The sequence below is a fragment of the Schistocerca nitens genome, chromosome 9, assembly GCF_023898315.1.
Source record: "Schistocerca nitens isolate TAMUIC-IGC-003100 chromosome 9, iqSchNite1.1, whole genome shotgun sequence".
NCBI lineage: Eukaryota > Metazoa > Arthropoda > Insecta > Orthoptera > Acrididae > Schistocerca > Schistocerca nitens.
Genome location: NC_064622.1, coordinates 303,382,043 through 303,402,261, shown reverse-complemented (window position 1 = coordinate 303,402,261; position 20,219 = coordinate 303,382,043).

Genomic DNA, 20,219 nt, shown 5'->3' with positions numbered 1-20,219 from the left:
TACGACAAGAGTACGCACCATGGTGCAACTCGAACACCCTAACGAGAGAAATCCCCAAATAACAGCGAGAGAAAAATACTCAACTTCTGTTAACTATTGGGGTGAGCAGCGACGTTGACAGGATACAGCCAAGTAGAGTGGAACGTCACCGCCGGCCGGTGTGGCCGTGCGGTTCTAGGCGCTTCAGTCTGGAACCGCGTGACCGCTACGGTCGCAGGTTCGAATCCTGCCTCGGGCATGGATGTGTGCGATGTCCTTAGGTTAGTTAGGTTTAAGTAGTTCTAAGTTCTAGGGGACTGATGACCTCAGAAATTAAGTCCCATAGTGCTCAGAGCCATTTGAACCATTTGGAACGTCACCAAAACGTAGTCGGCCGTGCTAAAGCCCAAGGCGCCGCCCTCTGTATCGGTCAGTCCGGAACTGGTTGTACCCGCCGCTGGTAGTACACTGGAACATTTTTAAAACAAAACAAGGACAGACAATCAAACCAAAAGAGGAAACACAAAACACTCTAATTTCAAGGCTATGCCCCTTTAAATTTAATACCCTTAACAGAAAGGAAACCTCAAATAAGTAACATAGAAAATTATTCACTTCCTACAGTTCATAATTCAAAATTTTTACAGCCAGTTCCCCCCCTCCCCCACCGAAGGTCACGGCCCCTTTAGACGGAGACCACAGTATAAATCATAAGATACACTCCTGGAAATGGAAAAAAGAACGCATTGACACCGGTGTGTCAGACCCACCATACTTGCTCCGGACACTGCGAGAGGGCTGTACAAGCAATGATCACACGCACGGCACAGCGGACACACCAGGAACCGCGGTGTTGGCCGTCGAATGGCGCTAGCTGCGCAGCATTTGTGCACCGCCGCCGTCAGTGTCAGCCAGTTTGCCGTGGCATACGGAGCTCCATCGCAGTCTTTAACACTGGTAGCATGCCGCGACAGCGTGGACGTGAACCGTATGTGCAGTTGACGGACTTTGAGCGAGGGCGTATAGTGGGCATGCGGGAGGCCGGGTGGACGTACCGCCGAATTGCTCAACACGTGGGGCGTGAGGTCTCCACAGTACATCGATGTTGTCGCCAGTGATCGGCGGAAGGTGCACGTGCCCGTCGACCTGGGACCGGACCGCAGCGACGCACGGATGCACGCCAAGACCGTAGGATCCTACGCAGTGCCGTAGGGGACCGCACCGCCACTTCCCAGCAAATTAGGGACACTGTTGCTCCTGGGGTATCGGCGAGGACCATTCGCAACCGTCTCCATGAAGCTGGGCTACGGTCCCGCACACCGTTAGGCCGTCTTCCGCTCACGCCCCAACATCGTGCAGCCCGCCTCCAGTGGTGTCGCGACAGGCGTGAATGGAGGGACGAATGGAGACGTGTCGTCTTCAGCGATGAGAGTCGCTTCTGCCTTGGTGCCAGTGATGGTCGTATGCGTGTTTGGCGCCGTGCAGGTGAGCGCCACAATCAGGACTGCATACGACCGAGGCACACAGGGCCAACACCCGGCATCATGGTGTGGGGAGCGATCTCCTACACTGGCCGTACACCACTGGTGATCGTCGAGGGGACACTGAATAGTGCACGGTACATCCAAACCGTCATCGAACCCATCGTTCTACCATTCCTAGACCGGCAAGGGAACTTGCTGTTCCAACAGGACAATGCACGTCCGCATGTATCCCGTGCCACCCAACGTGCTCTAGAAGGTGTAAGTCAACTACCCTGGCCAGCAAGATCTCCGGATCTGTCCCCCATTGAGCATGTTTGGGACTGGATGAAGCGTCGTCTCACGCGGTCTGCACGTCCAGCACGAACGCTGGTCCAACTGAGGCGTCAGGTGGAAATGGCATGGCAAGCCGTTCCACAGGACTACATCCAGCATCTCTACGATCGTCTCCATGGGAGAATAGCAGCCTGCATTGCTGCGAAAGGTGGATATACACTGTACTAGTGCCGATGCCGACATTGTGCATGCTCTGTTGCCTGTGTCTATGTGCCTGTGGTTCTGTCAGTGTGATCATGTGATGTATCTGACCCCAGGAATGTGTCAATAAAGTTTCCCCTTCCTGGGACAATGAATTCACGGTGTTCTTATTTCAATTTCCAGGAGTGTACTTTAGTACATAAGATGCCCACTGTCTTAATACGAAACACGACTCACGCAGGTTTCACATTACTCACGTTTAGTACTCTCGTCACTGGGCAGTGTTTTATACTATTCAGTATACAGGATGATCCACGAAGATATACAAATATTTTAATATGTTATTCTACAAGTAAAACTAAAAAAAAAAGATCATGTAAACATAGGTCCGCAAATGTTTGGTTACTGAGTTACGGGTAATAAAAGATTTTGCGTGAAATTTAGCAACTTCGCTAATATGAAGCCATCGCAAAACTGTACGAGGTTAAAGTAAAGCGCGATTTCCATTTATTTTGTTGTTATTGGTCTGGTGAATCTAATAAAACAAAAAAATGGCTCTGAGCACTATGGGACTTAACTGCTGAGGTCATCAGTCCCCTAGAACTGAGAGCCACTTAAACCTAACTAACTTAAGGACACCACACACATCCATGCCAGAGGCAGGATTCGAACCTGCGACCGTAGCGGTCTCGCGGTTCCAGACTGTGGCACCTAGAAGCGCTCGTCCACCTCGGCCGGCTCTAATAAAACAAAACTCAGACATGTATCTGCAGTAGTTTTCCAGAACATCCAGAGAAGAATAGATAGTCAACACACACTTTTATTTCGTGCTACAAAACTTTTTTATGGTACCACTTTTTTCGGAGATGGTATTGAGATATCGAACTATAGCTACGCAATCGATAAGAAAAAGAAAAAAAGAAAACATAAAGCGCGAGCAGTACCGTAAGGTGTAACATGATACCTCTTAGGGCTCAGGCGGTGGTAGTTGTTTTTTATTTTATTCTCTGTCCCAGGACATCGTGTTTGGACAGCGTCTGCTGTCCCTGTGGCTGTGGCATGGAGGACACGCGTCCGTCCCGTTTTACGAGGCCTGTCGCCGTGAGAGAGCACAGGCGTGCGACCGGACGCGACGCAGCACGAGACGATGGAGAAGGGAAGGGAAGGGAAGGGAAGAGAAGAGTTTGCCGGAATTAGGCCGTGATGCAGGGCCGCACTTAGGGGCGCGTTCCAGGACCAGCGATCGCCCGCCGGCACCAGCCAGCCTCCAGCGCCCATTACCCCCGATTGGCTCTGGCCGGAGCGTAGCCACGTCCTCGCTTGTCTCTCCAGAGCTCCAACGGGGATTACTGGGACCTGAGCCTACCGTTCTTCCGACAGCCGATTCGAATACACCAGGCGTCCCATTTTTACTGCCCAGAATACGTTTCCGGTACAACTGCGTCGCATATATTCATTGAAGACCTTCCGTACAAGCATCCTACACACAGCGCGCCGCGCTTAACTTTTTCCCCCCGTACCAAGTCGGCCAGCGAGAAACGACGTTATTACAAGCAACTGCATATGGTATGTGAGTGTTATGATAGCTCTTGGTGCCCTTTTCCTATATTTGCGAGTTAAATTTCGGTTTCTATAATTTTCGTCTTCTGCAGATCAAGACGCTTTTCTTTGTTGTTCTTTACTCAAAGATTGTTACGACACATGTGTGTTATCTTCAGTGGGCATTGTTGTTGTTGTAGTCTTCAGTCCTGATGCATCTCTCCATGCCACCCTATCCTGTGCAAGCTTCTTCATCTCCCAGTACTTACTGCAACCTACATCCTTCTGAATCTGCTTAGTGTATTCATCTCTTGGTCTCCCTCTACGATTTTTACCCTCCACGCTGCCCTCCAATGCTCATTTTGTGATCCCTTGATGCCTCAGAACATTTCCTACTAACCGGTCCCTTCTTTTTGTCAATTTGTGCCATAAACTCCTCCCCAATTCTATTCAATACTTCGTCATTAGTTATGTGATCTACCCATCTAATCTTCAGCATTCTTCTGTAGCACCACATTTCGAAAGCTTCTATTCTCTTCTTGTCTAAACTATTTATCGTCCACGTTTCACTTCCATACATGGCTACACACCATACAAATACTTTCAGAAACGACTTCCTGACACTCTATACTCGATGTTAACAAATGTCTCTTCTTCAGAAACGCTTTCCTTGCCATTGCCAGTCTACATTTTATATCTTCTCTACTTCGACCATCATCTGTTATTTTGCTTCCCAAATAGCAAAACTCCTTTCCTACTTTAAGTGTCTCATTTCCTAATCTAATTCCCTCAGCATCACCCCACTTAATTAGACTACATTCCATTATCCTCGTTTTGCTTTTGTTGATGTTCATCTTATACCCTCCTTTCAAGACACTGTCCATTCCGTTTAACTGCTCTTCCAAGTCCTTTGCTGTCTCTGATAGAATTACAGTGTCATCGGCGAACCTCAAAGTTTTTATTTCTTCTCCATGGATTTTAATTTCTACTCCGAATTTTTCTTTTGTTTCCGTTACTGGTTGCTCAATATACAGATTGAATAGCATCGGGGAGAGGCTACAACCCTGTCTCACTCCCTTCCCAACCACTGCTTCCCTTTCATGCCCCTCGACTCTTATAACTGCCATCTGGTTTCTGTACAAATTGTAAATAGCCTTTCGCTCCCTGTATTTTACCCCTGCCACCTTTATAATTTGAAAGAGAGTATTCCAGTCAACATTGTCAAAAGCTTTCTCTAAGTCTACAAATGCTACAAACGTAGGTATACAAAATGTTTGGTTGGTTTTCTGATTTAGGCTTACTAACCGTATTAATTTCAAAGATGGAACTGTCCAGATTATTACACACACACACACATATATATATATATATATATATATATATATATATATATAAAAGCTATCGACAAGTACATGAAGAAACGCATAGAGCATAGAGTGTAATAGACGTGCAAAACTTGTCTTGTGTTTTCTCGGAACTGCCAGTGCAGTGCAGCTTACTACTTACACATTACATTGTTATAATGGCCTACTACAGTTGTACAAAGTTTGAAGTAAATCCGTGATCTCAAAGTCGTTCAAATGGCTCTAAGCACTATGGGACTAACATCTGAGGTCATCAGCCCACTAAACTTAGAACTACTTTAACGTAACTAACCTAAGGACGTCACACACATCCATGCCCGATGCGGTTCAAGACTGAAGCGCCTGGAACCGCTTGGCCACAGCGGCCGGCTCCCAACGTCGTGGCCTCAAAGAGGACAGATTGTGATGACCCGGTGGTTCGGGATGAGTAAATCGGGATCTGCTCGACTTGTCCGATGTTCGAGTAGTGATGTGGTAAGTGTCTCCAATATGTGGCGAAACCACGTCCAGACACTCCTAACGATGGGCTTCCACAGCCGACGACCCATACATGTGCCAATGTTAAGACAACATCGGCAACTACGACTAAGTGGGCACATGACCATCGGCACTGGGCTTTGGCGTAGTGGCAGAGCGGTGCATGGTCTGATGAATTCCGGTACCTTCGTCATGCCGACGCGAGGACGCGAATCCGTCATCTTCCAGCGGAACAGCTCCTTGACACATCTACTGCGGGACGGAGACAAGCTGATGGCGGCTCCATTATGCTCTGGGGAACACTCACGTGGGCATCAATGGGTCCAGTGCAGCTCGTGCAAGGCACCGCGCTGCTACAGCCTCGGGCATAGATGTGTGTGATGTCCTTAGGTTAGTTAGGTTTAAGTAGTTCTAAGTTCTAGGGGACTGATGACCTCAAATGTTAAGCCCGACCAGGAGTATCTTACACTGGTTGCAGACCACGAACACACCTTCATGACGATCTTGTTTCTCATTGGCACTGTAATTTTCCGGCAAGATAATTCGCCATGTCTCTTGGCCAGGAGTGTGATTGATTGGTTTGAGAAACACAGCGACGAGTTCCAATTGTGCTCGACCTCCCAAGCCGGCCGCTGTGACCGAGCGGTTCTAGGCGCTTCAGTCCGAAACCGCGCTGCTACAGTCTCGGGCATAGATGTGTGTGATGTCCTTAGGTTAGTTAGGTTTAAGTAGTTGTAAGTTCTAGGGGACTGATGACCTCAGATGTTAAGCCCCATAGTGCTCACAGCCATTTGAACCATTTGAACACCTGGGAATGAAACTTCCTGGCAGATTAAAACTGTGTGCCAGACCGAGACTCGAACTCGGGACTTCTGCTTTTGGCGGGCAAGTGCTCTTGCCCGCATAAGTGCACTTGCTCGCGAAAGGCAAAAGTCCAGAGTTCGAGTCTCGGTCCGGCACACAGTTTTAATCTGCCAGGAAGTTTCACATCTGCGCACACTCCCCTGCAGAGTGAAAATCTCATTCTGTAAACACCTGGGAATGTTTATTTTTCAATAAACGGGTTAACACCAAATGAAAGACACGAAATAGCACGTCATACAACTAACGCTAAAAGTCCAAAAGAACAAGGTCTACGCACGCTGTACTGCAGGGGTAAGCGGGAAAATTATTTTTAGTTGCCCTATATGGTAGCTCTAGCCTCATTCTGAGAAAGGTCATTTCCCCCACAGAAGCACTGTTCGCTCTTCTGTTTATAGACAGACTATACGTGATGCGGCTGTACGATCCTCCACGAGAGAGCGAACACTATGCCTGTTCTCTCGGTCGCTCTTAACACCACCTTAAGCGTCGCAGAAACGTATGGCTTATGTTGAGCTGCTCGATCATTGTACCCCATTATTTTTAGCTCCCTACTAACAGTCATTGTCCTCGCTGGACTGCTAGTAGCATTTTGGAACTCACGACTGATTCTCTTCGCTGATTTCACGGGGTTTTTACATCCATCCTCTGCATTATTGTACGGTTCCTGCTCACCAGTATGTGAGGTCGGTCTGGTTGTTCATTCGCGTTTCCACTTCAGAATTTTTTGGTAAGATCTTATGGGACCAAATTCCTTAGGTCATCGGTCCCTAAGCTTACACACAACGTTATCTAACTTAAACTAACTTACGCTATGGCCAACACACACACCCATGCCCGAGGGAGGACTCGAACCTCCGACAGGGGGAGCCGCGCGGACCGTGAAAAGACGCCTACACCGCGCATCTAACCAACACCACGTCAGAGTCACATCACCAACAGTCTAATTTGACAGCTTCATCAGGGTTGAAATGCTCCTGGTGCATTGGTGCATTCGTCACTCAGGTGCCATCTAATTAACAGTCCATTTTCGAAGTTACTGAGCTCTCCTGGCCGACCAATTCTCCAATGACGGCTTCTCTAAAGCCAACACGACACTCCCCGCTCCTTTCACACAGACCCCTCATGACGTCTATTGATAATCACATAAAAGTACCCGAATACTTACGCTCGTCCGGCTAGCCGCGCGGTCTAAAGCGCTGCTTCCCGAGGGGGAAGGCGTGCCGGCCCCGGCACGAATCCGCCCGGCGAATTGGTGTCGACGTTCGGTGCGCCGGCGAGCATGTGAATGGTTTTTAAAGCGGTTTTCCATCTGCCTCGGCGACTGCAGGCTGGTTCCCTTTATTCCGCCCCAGTTAAACTAAGTCGAAGATGAAACTTCCTGGCAGATTAAAACTGTGTGCCCGACCGAGACTCGAACTCGGGACCTTTGCCTTTCGCGGGCAAGTGCTCTACCATCTGAGCTACCGAAGCACGACTCACGCCCGGTACTCACAGCTTTACTTCTGCCAGTATCTCGTCTCCTACCTTCCAAACTTTACAGAAGCTCCCTTCGGTAGCTGAGATGGTAGAGCACTTGCCCGCGAAAGGCAAAGGTCCCGAGTTCGACTCTCGGTCGGGCACACAGTTTTAATCTGCCAGGAAGTTTCATATCAGCGCACACTCCGCTGCAGAGTGAAAATCTCATTCTGGAAACATCCCCCAGGCTGTGGCTAAGCCATGTCTCCGCTATATCCTTTCTTTCGGGAGTGCTAGTTCTGCAAGGTTCGCAGAAGAGCTTCTGTAAAGTTTGGAAGGTAGGAGACGAGATACTGGCAGAAGTAAAGCTGTGAGTACCGGGCGTGAGTCGTGCTTCGGTAGCTCAGATGGTAGAGCACTTGCCCGCGAAAGGCAAAGGTCCCGAGTTCGAGTCTCGGTCGGGCACACAGTTTTAATCTGCCAGGAAGTTTCATATCAGCGCTCACTCCGCTGCAGAGTGAAAATCTCATTCTGGTAAGTCGAAGATTCTGCACAAAGACTGTTTCCACGTATGCTGATGTGTCGGCAGCTGGGCCAACACCTTGTAGATAGAGGTGGCTTAAAAGGCACGCTAGACTAACGCAGACGGGCGTGAAGTACTGGAACAGGATACGTAATTAATGCTATGAAGAAAAGTACGTAGCTGGTATAATACTTATCTTTAATCAATCATTGTGGTACATCGCACAAAGGCGACTTTAATTACAATCACTGTAAGGCTAATGGCGCCTTGCTAGTTAGTAGCCATTAACTTAGCTGAAGGCTATTCTGTCTCTCGGCTAATGAGAGAGAAAGGCTTCGTACGTCTAGTCGCTAGCTCTGTCGTCCGTACAACTGGGGCTGAGTTCGAGTCAGTCTCTCGAGACCTGCCTTGTGGTGGCGCTAGGTTTGCGATCACACAGTGGCGACACGCGGGTCCGACATGTACTACAGGACCGCGGCCGATTTAAGCTACCACCTAGCACGTGTGGTGTCTGGCTGTGACACCACATATGCGTATATCATCATTACTGTACCGTGCAAACATTTGGGGCTACACTTGTCTGGTATGAGACGTTCCCGTGGGGATCCACTGGGGGTCTAACCGCCCAATGGCCTTGGGTTCGGTGTGGGGCGGCGATGGCGTGAGTGGACTGCTGCGGCATGTTGTGGGGTTGCGAACCACTGAGGGCTACGGCGGGACGATGCCTGTCCATCGTTTCTAGGTCCCCGGTTCAATACACACACACACACACACATGCACGGATACTTCGATCAGACAGAGTACGTTGTGCGTTCTCTTGAAATGCAAATGATTTCTCTATCTACATCTACATCTACATGGTTACTCTGCAATTCACACTTAAGTGCCTCGCAGAGGGTTCATCGAATCATTTTCGCCGGCCGCTGGTGGCCGAGCGGTTCTAGGCTCTTCAGTCTGGAACCGCGCGACCGCTACGGTCGCAGGTTCGAATCCTGCCTCGGGCATGGATGTGTGTGATGTCCCTCGCTTAGTTAAGTTTAAGTAGTTCTACGTTCTAGGGGACTGATGACCTCAGATGTTAAGTCCCATAGTACTCAGAACCATTTGAACCATTTGAACCATTTTCGTACTACTTCTCCACCATTCCACTCTCGAATGACGCGTGGGAAAAAGGAACACCTAAATCTTTCCGTTCGAGCTCTGATTTCGCTTATTTTATTTTGATGATCATTTCTCCCCACGTAGGTTGGTGTCAACAAAATATTTTCGCATTCGGAAGAGAAAGTTGGTGATTGAAATTTCGCAAATAGATCTCGACACAAAGAAAACCGCCTGTGTTTCAGTGACTGCCACCCCAACTCGCGTATCATATCGGTGATAATCTCACCCTTATTGCGCGATAACACGAAACGAACTGTCCTTATTTGCACTTTTTCTATGGCCTCCGTCAATCCTACCTGGTGAGGATCCCATACCGCGCAGCAATATTCCAGTAAAGGACGGACAAGTGTAATGTAGGCCGTCCCTTTAGTGGGTTTGTCGCATCTTCTAAGTGTTCTGCCAACAAAGCGTGTAGCGCATTTCATGTCAATTTCACGTTTTTTGCATGCCGTCTTCATGGTGTTGGAATGTTATTTACCTTCAGCGCCGTTGCTGTTCTCGAGTTTTTTACTGAATCGGTATGTCACTTGCTGTAGCGGAAAGGGTGCGGTACGGTACATTTATTTATTTATTTATTGCCAAATTATAGACCTGTTACCTGATGTTTAAAACAGGTCGTACATCTTACAATTTTCGTTTTTCATATTTTTACAGTTTTCTTTCCTTTTTTTTATCTACAACATTTACAAAGAATGGTTCAAAATAACAATAATTTGAGGTTGAAATATAAATACAATTTTGTTGTTTTTAAGAAGAATATAAAAAGAAGATAGGATAGATGAGAGATATGTTAGTACCATCACCGAGTGTGACTGACGGTGAATACCTCGGAATGGTTTCATCGAGCCGTTGACCGCCAGTCACACACACACACACACAATTAGTAGAGAAATAATGTTTCTTATCCTATTTGTTACTAATCCTATGTATTAACTACATTAGGTGTGCATCCATGTACAGCATTTGGTGTTTTCTTGGCTTGATTGCCATCAATTTGCTTATTTACTATCACATCTCAGCTTCCTCCTCTTGTTCCTCCTCATTGTCACTATTTTCGCTGTCACTGTAGGTATCGCTGTCCACCCTCTGGAGATTGTTGTTAGGCTGCACATAGGCATGTCTGTGATGTCGTGTCCGCATATACTCTTCATGTGTTGTTTTTGAAATACTGTTTGTCAGTGCGTTTAATTGTGCCCATTGTTCTTCGTCTCTTATTGCGGTGTATATATCTATGTCTGTATCTGTGTAATCTAAGTGTAGTGTATGTCTATTGTTCGCGTATTTCCCGCAGAAAAAGACAGTGTGTACTGGGGAACCTTCTTCCCCGCATGTGCATGTAGGTGTCTGCCTCAGACTCACGCGGTTTAAGTGCGTGGGATAAGGTCCGTGCCCGGTTAAGAAATGTACCATACCGCGGCTGGGATCAATATGTCTCATTCTCAACCGCTCCCTTATGTCAGGGAGGAAGTCGTGCAGTCTACGTCCCTTATCACTTACATCCCACTCACCTTGCCATGTATCCAAACGCCAACTTTTAAGGTGACGTATCGTCTCTATGGGCACACCGGTTATTGTGTGTACCTTATCTAGTCTCCCCACCTTTAACCAGTACCTTGCAGCTCTGTATTTGATCGTGATATCTATGGGGCATATTCCGAGCACCACACACAGTGCATCCGCTGAGGTGGTACCGAAGGCTCCAGATAGCCTAAGCAGGACACTTCTCTGCCCTCGTCTGACGGATGCTTTGTTGGTGACCACGTTCAGTCTATGTGCCCACGTGCTAGCTGCAAAGCTGAGTACTGATTCGAAGAGCGCACAGTGGTATGTACGTATGACTGGTAGAGGTAGTCTGTACTGTTTTGAATTTAGCCTCACCAGTTTGTGGAGTATTTTTTCTGCTTTGTCTGTTGTTAGCCTTATGTGTTCGTGGAAATTCAATTTTTCATCTATGTGTACCCCAAGATAGCGCGTAATGCGTGCTCGTTTGATGTTTGTGTCCCCAATTTTAACCGAAGGATTCCTTTGGAGTGATCCTTTCAGTAAAATGTATGTTGTTTTGTTTTCGGCTATCCTGAGTTTGTTGTTGTGACACCATTGAGTAATTGTTTGTAGTAATCCACTGGCTTTCTCTTCTAACTGGGCTCTGTTGTTTGCAGTGACTACAACTAATAGGTCATCTGCGTAGGCGACAATTCCGTCTGACCTGTCATCCCCATCCAGAAGTTGTAGGAGGGGTTCGATTGTTATGTCCCAGAAGATGGGGCCGCAGATCGACCCTTGAGGACAGCCTTTGGTAATTCTTTTAATTACTTTCCGGCTGTCCATCTGCCATTCGACTACTCGGTCTTTACAGTAGTCCAGAAAACTGTTGTACAGTGATTGCGGTACCTCCAGATGTCTTAGCCTCTGAAACAGTGCTGGCCACCAAAGATTATCAAATGCTCCGGCAATGTCAATCATTATTGCCATGGCGTATTTCTGTTTTGTGGTGTTAACTATGTGCAGGGCCTGGTTGATGGCATCATCTATTGATCTGCCAGATCTGAAGCCGAACTGGTGTTGGCTCATACCCCTGAGAGCTCTGTGTGTTTGCAGGCGCTTACACAGTAGCTTCTCCTGAATCTTTGCTAGGGTGTTTATTAGGCATATTGGCCTGTAAGTCTTTGGATCTGAAGGATCCCTGTCCGCTGATTTCTTAATAATGACTGCTTTGGAGGTTTTCCATACTGTAGGTACACTGCCCAGCCGTAAGGCGTCGTTCAGTAACGTTGTTAGGAACGGGGTGATCTGCGGTGCTAGTTTTTTCAGTGTTTCCGAGTGGATACCATCTGGTCCAGGTGCTTTTTTGTTTTTGAGCTCTGAGATTGCTAGCGCAACCTCTTCTTGCGCAAAAGGACAGGTGACAGTTGCAGTGTTGTATGGTGTGTGTAGGTTTTCTCTTAGTGTTGCATGATATTGTGTGTCTGTATCGATAACGTCGTCAGGGAGCAGTTTATACAGCAGAAACTCCGCTGTATTCCTCCATCCCCTCGTCATCGTGCCGTCATCCTGCCTTAGCGTTCCCAGAACTAGTGGGGTTTTTATCTGCTCTGTCAGTATTTCGTACGGTTCCCCCCATATATTTTGCTCTGTTTGTGTTGTTACAAATAGCTCCCATTGTTGTCTACGCGTGTTGTATAGGGTCTGTCTGTATAAGTCTTGTGCATGCCTATATGCTTCAAGTCTTATTCGTCGGTCCCTATCTGCTATCGCCCTTTGATATAATTTTCGTTTGCGTCTTGCGTCTTGTTTGAGTCTCGTAAGTTCGTTGGTCCATGGTACTGGTGAGCAATTTGTGTTCTTTGCTGTCGGTATTGATGTGTTTTGTGCATGTTGTATCACCTGTGTTAACTTGTGTGCTCTATAATCGTTACTTCCATTGATGTTTTGTAGATCGTGTCGTTGGATAATTTCCGTTAATTTGATCCAGTCTGCTTTGTGCAACAGCAAGTGTCTGGTGTGTGATTTGGTCATTGTGTTCTGAGTGCGGTACGGTAGAGCGCCACTGTCTCCCCCGCCCCTCCTTCCCCAATGTCCCGTCCCAAAAAAGCCCCGTCAACCACTCCTCTCCCCTCCCACCGCGCCACAAAAGTTACGCGCCAATGACGAGCGCGCTGCTGTCCGGAGACACTTCACCGCAGCCAATTAAACTCGGGCCGACCAGAGACGATAACATCTATCTGCTGCAGCTCCAGAGATGATAACGTCTCACCCCTCGGCGCTGGCTTGCCGCCGGCAGCACCAAGAACAAGTCGCTAGTCGACGCCGACTGCGCGCTTTAATTTAAAGAAATCCCAGACGCCTCGCCGCGGCGCGCCCCGCCTCGGCCGCACCTCCCCCGCGCCGCTGAGCACAGATACAAAATGTAATTTCCTCGCAGAAAGTTGCAGCCACCCTCCGCCGCTTACCGCTCGCCTGCTTCCGCAGCCGCCAGCCTTCCACGCAATCATCGCGCGAGTCGTTTTAACAGGAAATGTTTCGCGCCGCTGCCACGCCTTCTTTCGCTACCCCGGAGGGCTCTTCGCAGCGCGCCGGAGAAGTTTCGTTTTTCCTGCCTTGTTCGAAGAGACGAGCTTCGGTACCAGGAAAAGCGTAGCACTGTTGTGGCTTTAATCGCGTCGGTTCACTGAACGGCCGTGTGAGAATATGGTAAAGGCTCGGGGTCCGAGAGAAGCATTTATAAGTAGAATTCCTCAAAACAGTCATAGTTCTTATTATAAATTCGTGCACTACGATACTTGTGTTATAGATAGGTTCTTAAAAAACAAAAATAAAAATGGCAGACAAGGAAGGGATTATCCGAATGCAACGGAAATCGCTGGAGGTGATATACATGTACAGCCAAACAAATTATTATAGTTTCAGAAGAACTGGATGACTTATTAAAGAGAAAGAATAAATGGTAATTGAAACCCTCAGCTGCCGGCAGTTGTTGTTGATATACCTCGATGGGGACAGGTGAAAATGTGTGCCCCGACCGGGACTCGAACCCGGGACCTTCTGCTTATATGGCAGATTCTCTATCCACATGAGCCACCGAAGATACAGATGAATAGTGCGACTGCAGGGACTTATCCCTTGCACGCTTCCCGTGAGACCCACATTCTCAACTGTCCACAATTTACCTATGTAATGTACCTAATAGGTATTTGCCCATCCACTCATTACTCGCGCACACTAAGGTGACGGGTGACGATTCCTGTGAGAGTTCGGGCAACCTGCACGCATTCACACAGACGAAGGTCAATGGCTGGGTAGCCTTTAACTATATATATGAAGATAGTAACTGCTCTAGAAAGAACAGAAACCATTGATGACCGTGCAGCTTCACTACAATAAATGATAATTAATTGAAACCCTCAGCTGCCGACAGGTGTTGTCGCTATACCTCGATGGGGACAGCCGAAAATGTGTGCCTCGACCGGGACTCGAACCCGGGACCTCCTGCTTACATGACAGGTATATCAACAACACCTGTCGGCAGCTGAGGGTTTCAATTAATTAACATTTATTCTAGAGAAGCTGCACGGTCATCAATGGTTTCTGTTCTTTCTAGAATAGTTACTATCTTCATATACCGGGTGATCAAAAAGTCAGTATAAATTTGAAAACTGAATAAATCACGGAATAATGTAGACAGAGAGGTACAAATTGGCACACATGCTTGGAATGACATGGGATTTTATTAGAACCAAAAAAATACAAAAGTTCAAAAAATGTCCGACAGATGGCGGTTCATCTGATCAGAATAGCAATAATTAGCATAACAAAGTAAAGACAAAGCAAAGATGATGTTCTTTACAGGAAATGCTCAATATGTCCACCATCATTCTTCAACAATAGCTGTAGTCGAGGAATAATGTTGTGAACAGCACTGTAAAGCAGGTCCGGAGTAATGGTGAGGTATTGGCGTCGGATGTTGTCTTTCAGCATCCCTAGAGATGTCGATCGATCACGATACACTTGGGACTTCAGGTAACCACAAAGCCAATAATCGCACGGACTGAGGTCTGGGGACCTGGGAGGCCAAGCATGACGAAAGTGGCGGCTGAGCACACGATCATCACCAAACGACGCGCGCAAGACGTCTTTCACGCGTCTAGCAAATTTTTTTGATTCTAATGAAACCCCATGTCATTCCAAGCATGTGTGTCAATTTTTAACTCTCTATCTACATTATTCCGTGGTTTATTAAGTTTTCAAATTTATACTGACTTTTTGATCACCCGGTATATAGTTAAAGGCTACCCAGCCATTGACCTTCGTCTGTGCGAATGCGGACAGGCTGCCGGAACTCTTACGGGAATTGTCACCGTAGTATGCGCGAGTAATGAGTGGATGGTCAAATACATATTAGGTACATTACATAGGTAGATTGTTGGCAGTTGAGAATGTGTCTCACGAGAAGCGTGCACGGAATAAGTCCCTGCAGTCGCGCTATTTATCTGTGTCCTCGGTGGCTCAGATGGATAGAGCATCTGCCATGTAAACAGGAGGTCCCGGGTTCGAGTCTCGGTCGGGGTACACATTTTCAGCTGTCCCCATCGAGGTATATCGACAACACCTGTCGGCAGATGAGGGTTTCAATTAACTATCATTTATTCTCGAGAAGTTGCACGGTCATCAATGGGTTCTGTTCTTTTTAGAACAGTTATTATCTTCATATATAAAGAGAAAGAGCTTCACAAACAGAGCAGTAAAGCGTTGCTCCACCTCTGGTCCTTACGCAAATAGTTACTCGGCTTGGCATTGATTGATAGAGTTACTGGATGTCCTCCTGAGGAATATCGTGCCAAATTCGGTCCAATTGGCGCGTTAGATCGTCAAAATTCAGAGATGGTTGGAGCGCCCTGCCCATAATGCTCCAAACGCTCTCAGTTAGGGAGAGATCCGGCGACCTTGCTGGCGATGGTAGGTTTTGGGCAAGCACGAAGACAAACAGTAGAAACTCTCGCTGTGAGAAGCTGAGTATTATCTTGCAGAAATGTAAGTCCAGAATAGCTTGCCACGAAGTGCAACAAACGGGGCCTAGAATGTCGTCGACGCATCGTTGCGCTGTAAGGGCGCTGCGGGTGACAAACAACGGCGTCTCGCAATGAAAAGAAATGGCAGCCAGACCATCACTCCTGCTTGTCCGGTCGTATGGCGGGTGACCGTCAGGTTGGCATCCCACTGCTGTCTGGGGCGGCTTCAGACACGTCTTCGCTGGTTACCGGGGCTCATCGCTGAAGAGTCACGACTGAAGACAGTTATACCCTAGTCAATGAGATTGAAGGCCGAAGACGTGTCTGGGGACGCCTCAGACAGCGGTGGGAACCTACCTGACTGTTGCGCGCCATACCGCCCGAGAACGGAGAGTGATGATCTGGGGTGGCACTTCTTTTCATAACGGGGCTCCTTTGGTTGCCACCCGCGGCGCTCTTGCAGCACGGCGGTACGTCGACGATATTCTACGCCCCGTTTTGTTGCCCTTCATAGCAGACCGTCCTGGGCTTACATTTCAGAAAGGTAATGCCCGCCCGCACAGAGCGAGAATTTCTGCAGCTTGTCAAACCATACCTTGGCCAGCAAGGTCGCCGGATCTCTCCCAAATTCATAACCTTTGGAGCATTATGGACGGATCCCTTCAACCTTTTAGGGATTTATGCGATCTAATGTGCCAGCTGGATAGGATTTGGCACGAAATCCCTCGGGAGGACATCCAACAAAATCGTACAAAATTGCCCCGGTACGCTACACGGGCCACGTGTCGCCACATGTGCGCCGTAGTATTCCTGCAGCTGCAACATTCCCTTCGCTCTATTCCTCTGTTATCCTTCTCGCTCATGTCATTAACTGTTTTAAACTGTGGACATTGAATATGTAGACAGTTCTACTTTGAATGCATATGCAAATCCAATTATTTACATCTTGGTTACAAATCACTCTGAGGAATTAAGCTATAAATATGGAATATTGTCTCATTAGCAGGCACCAGGCTGTACAGTAACGCTTCATTACAGCGTTTGTTTAAAATTAAAACTGTGGTATCAACATTCGATACCACACTTGTTAGGGGTTGCAGTTATCGACCGCGGTCCGTATTAGTATCGTTGGACCCGCAAGTCGCGACCAGCGCCGCTCCGCGGCTTGTATCAAGTTTCTAGCGAGCTCTCTACCACTCTCGCTCGGGACGTCAAGTAGTAAAGTAGCATGGTCTTCAACCCATAGGAAGCATCCTCTAACAAGGCGCTTAGTAACGTATGGCCTAAGTGAGGCCTCAATAGCTATCTGTTCATAATTATATGTATGCCGCCATAAGAATCCTGTACAACCGGTTAAGTACAATATATATTATTTTTTACCAACGACTTCTAATTATTTTAGTCGTTGCAAATCCAGACCATTTATCCAGCACCTTATCGATGTTACTGACAAACCTGTTGTGATTTATATGTCTCTATTTAGCATTGTCCACCAGTCAACATTGGCGGCGACTACTCGTTCGTCGTCATCATAACAAAAACAATTTTTTGGGCTGTCTGGTTTGATATGGCCAGCCATTACTGCCTCTGCTGCATCAATCTCTTCGTCTCAGAGTAACACTTACGCCCAACTTCGTACACAATTTTTGACCTCTGTGGATGCCTCAAGTAGCATGTAAGACATTCCCCACCACGTTAACGTGTCTCCCATCACCATGTCCCTTCTTTTAGTGCTTTGCACATTTTTCTTTTCTCGCCGAACTTTCGAAGGATCTTTTCATTTCGTACCGGTCCATTTAATTTGCCATACTCCTCTGCACCACCGTATCCGAAACCCTTCCTTTCTCTTCCTATACAGATTTCTCGTAGCCCATGATGCACTTCCACGTAGTGCTGTGCTCCAGTGGTTCATTTCCAGATGTTTATTCTGTAAATGAAGCTCTTCGTTTGATACTAATGGAAATCATTTAGCGGGGAACACCTTCGTTGGTTGTGCTAGTCTGATTGTTATATCCTCTTTCCTTCGTCCGCCGTGTATTATTTTTCTTCCAAGGTCACTTCATCCCTAATTTTGATCTTAAGTTTCGCACTTGTCACGTTTTCGTTTTTAATACGTTCGTATTTCTTTGATTTACTCCCAGTCGAGACTCTGAGCTCGTTAGACTCTTTATTCCGTTCAGCAGGTTCTGTAACTCTTCTTCACTGCCACCGAGAACAGCAGTGTCATCAGTTGAACTTACAAAGATGTTTTCATCCGAAATTTTACAACTTGGGCAAAGTGATATGCTCTACTCAAGGTCCACTTGCTCTCACTTCACTAAACAGCAATATAACATTTTAAAACTATGGACCTGTGGTACATACCATTTCAAAAATCTAAAATGTCCCAATGACGACATATTGTCGCAACTAGCTGCAGACTAACAAATATTTTAGCAGCTCTATTATGGTTATATATAAAAATGGTTTTTTTTCCTTCGTTGCTTTATCAACGTACACCATTTCAGTAGCAAGGGAGAAGGACTGCACTCCTGCCTAACGCTCTATCTAATAACGAATCCTTCTCTTTTATTGTGTAAGTCAGGTTGACAGACACTCAATTTTTACGGAACTCATGGCTTTATACAAAACTGCTTTGAATCATACTAAAGAAACAGAATGTAAAAAGTTGTGCTAAGTATTCCAAATGATGTTGAAGGGCAGAAAATTTAAGTGACGGGTGTCCCAAAGGGTTCAGTTTGGATCTGGTTCTATGACCTTCCACTTGACACTCAGCACGCATAATTGATGTTTTTGCAGATGATGGTAGTATTATAACAAATCTCATTAGAGATAATTGTATTTAAAAAAAATTAACTTCTGGGAATGAAAACACGATCCCAGTAGGCTGTAATCTGTTTATTATCCGTGCAATTAGCTATTTTCAACCGTGGGTCATTTTCAAGTAATATTTTAAGCTTCATGCTTCGTTTCACATTTTACTGCTTCGCTGCAGCAAGTGGACAAGTATACGTTGGATTTCTGAGCGTAAGTGCCACATATACTGGCGATGTAGTAAAATGTGAAATGAAGCGTGAAGCTTAAAATATGTGCTTGAAAATGACCCACGGTCGAAACAGGTTGGTCGTAGTGATAATCAACGGATTACAGCCTTCTTATACCATGTTTTCATTCTCAAAACACACTCAGATTATGGACCCCCACAAAAATAAAATTTTAAGAATTATTTAGTGATGAGCGCTCCCTCATTTCTTGTAACAGACTATATTGAGTACTGTTCAAAAAATAGTCATATTAACAACTGATTCGGTACGGAGTCAGTAAATACGGCAGAATGCTCGAAATTTTTGGGTGCACGTATTGACGAAAACTTGAACAGCAAGAAGCATATTACTGAGATTGTCAAACAAGTAAGTTCAGCTACTTTTGCTGTTCGTATAACTGTTATTTTTGAAAATAATCGAAACAACCTCCTGACATATCATACATATTTCTGCTCAATAATGTCTTATGGAATAGTTTTTTGGTATGACTCACCACTTGGAAAGAAAGTAATGACTGCATGAAAGCGAGCATTGAGAATAATCTGTGGTGTTCACTCGTGGTCGCCGTATAGGCACCTCTTCAAGGAATAAGCCGTTTATCTGCACCATCACAATACATACACTACTGGCCATTAAAATTGCTACACCACGAAGATGACGTGTTACATACGCGAAATTTAACCGACAGGAAGATGCTGTGATATGCAAATGATTAGCTTTTCAGAGCATTCACACAAGGTTGACGCCCGTGGCGACACCTACAACGTGCTGACATGAGGAAAGTTTCCAACCGATTTCTCATACACTAACAGTAGTTGACCGGCGTCGCCTGGTGAAACGTTGTTGTGATGCCTCGTGTAAGGAGGAGAAATGCGTACCATCACATTTCCGACTTGGATAAAGGTCGGATTGTAGCCTATCGCGATTGCTGTTTATCGTATCGCGACATTGCTGCTCGCATTGGTCGAGTCCAATGGCTATTATCAGAATATGGAATCGGTGGCTTCAGGAGGGTAATACGGAACGCCGTGCTGGATCCCAACGGCCTCGTATCACTAGCAGTCGAGATGACAGCCATCTTATCCGCATGGCTGTAACGGATCGTGCAGCCACGTCTCGATCCCTGAGTCAACAGATGGGGACGTTTGCAAGACAACAACCATCTTCACGAACAGTTCGGCGACGTTTGCAGCAGCATGGACTATCAGCTCGGAGATCATCGCTGCGGTTACCCTTGACGCTGCATCACAGACAGGAGCGCCTGCGATGGTGTACGATTGGCAAAACGTCATTTTTTCGGATGATTCCAGGTTCTGTTTACAGCATCATGATGGTCGCATACGTGTTTG